The 1,432-nt window shown below is 58.6% G+C and overlaps 1 long non-coding RNA gene across 1 annotated transcript in view; it reads left to right on the top strand.

The window, feature by feature from the left end:
• LOC107184011 overlaps nucleotides 1–549 on the top strand; it is a 10,544-nt gene extending 9,995 nt beyond the window's left edge. The window contains exon 2 of the long non-coding RNA XR_001514825.1: nucleotides 18–549. This is a non-coding gene — a long non-coding RNA (uncharacterized LOC107184011). The remainder of the gene's footprint in view (nucleotides 1–17) is intronic.
• The last annotated feature ends 883 nt before the right edge of the window (nucleotides 550–1,432 follow it).

The following is a 1,432-nucleotide window of genomic DNA, read 5'->3' as shown; positions in this document are numbered from 1 at the left end:
AGTGCAGGAGGACAGAGGTCAGGGCCATCGGGGTAGACGGTGAGTGCAGGTCTGCAGAGGGCTGCCAAGGATGGATGGGTCTGCAATGTTCTGGAGGCGCAGACCCAGGACTTGCTCCTGAACTGCATGTGGGGAATGAAAGACAGAGGAGCCAAAGGACTTTGACTGAGGTTTTGGCCGAAGGACTGGAGAGGACGGTGGGACGGACCACGGACTGATTGATTTGGGGGGTCTGTTTCGGTCTGGTCAGGCTGAAGGTGTGGTGGAGGCTCATGGAGGTGTAGTCCGTGAGGAGGGAGGCAGTGGTCACAGTATAAACAGCGGCTAAAGCCGTGAGGCTGGTTGGGATCCTTGAGGGCGGGTTAAGGACAAGGAAGAGGCCTGAGGACTCCAGCTGGGGCCCCAGAGTCCTGGGGTGCAGCCTAGGAGGAGGGAGAGGAGCCACCCCCCTCAGAGGGATGCTCCCTGGGCCTGACTCAGGCCATGCTGTGGACAGCACCCTCTGACGGGTCCCAGCTGAATAAAAATAAATAAATAAATAAATAAATATTCTGTCAACATTTATTTGCTCTTCCGCCCTGGCCCTGCCCTCGGCCGACCCCCACTAATCGCCAGTCCCTTGTCTTCAGTCTCTCCTCTCCACAGACACCTGGTCCACCTGGTCACTCTGACCCGCCGTCGCTCTGACCCGCCGCCGGAGACAAAGTCCGGGCTTGTTTACGCAGACTGTTGTCCTTACCAGAACCCTGCAGACTCAGACTGCTTAGGGAACTGGGGTCAGGGAGGGGAAAGGTCAAGGTCAAGGTCACACAGCACATAAATGGCCGTCAGGATCCAGACCCACATGGGTTAGCTGTCCTCAGCCCGGCCTCCCCAGCATTAACCAGCCGCTCACCAGTTTAACTGCGTCAGGGAGGGAGTGTCCATCAGCCTGGGTCAGTGCCTCTCCTGAGGCTGGGAGGTGGGGTGGGGGTGAGAAATGAGGTGGTTAGAAATGCCCTACCCCCAGGGTAACATTGTGAAATGAACAGAAAGTGTCACAGGCCAAGTCTGGTCAGGGTTGTGGGAGGAGACAGTTTTGGACAGCAGAGTGGAGGTTTCCTGCTACAGGGCAGGGAGGGGGCAGAGAAAGAGCCGCTGCAGGCCCGGGCATCAGGACTCAGGGCTGTTCCTGGGAAGTTGCTGTCCCATTTCACAGGAGAGGAGACTGAGGCCTGCCGGGGAAAAGCTGCAGCAGGTATGCGGGACCCTGGGCAGCGTTTCAGGCAGAGGAAACAGTCCAGCCACGGCTGGGAGGGTTGTGGGGAGAAGCGGCTGGAGCCCTGTAGGAATGGAAGGTTGGAGAACCTGGTGGCCCAGATCACTCCCAGCCTCCACCCTGGTGAGGAACGGAGACCCCAGCGGAGAGCAGAGGGATCCGCGTCATTAAATG

The sequence above is a fragment of the Myotis davidii genome, unplaced genomic scaffold (assembly GCF_000327345.1).
Source record: "Myotis davidii unplaced genomic scaffold, ASM32734v1 scaffold1204, whole genome shotgun sequence".
NCBI classification, from domain to species: Eukaryota; Metazoa; Chordata; class Mammalia; order Chiroptera; family Vespertilionidae; genus Myotis; species Myotis davidii.
Note: the sequence above shows the minus strand (reverse complement) of the source record. Positions and strands in the feature narration are given on the sequence as shown.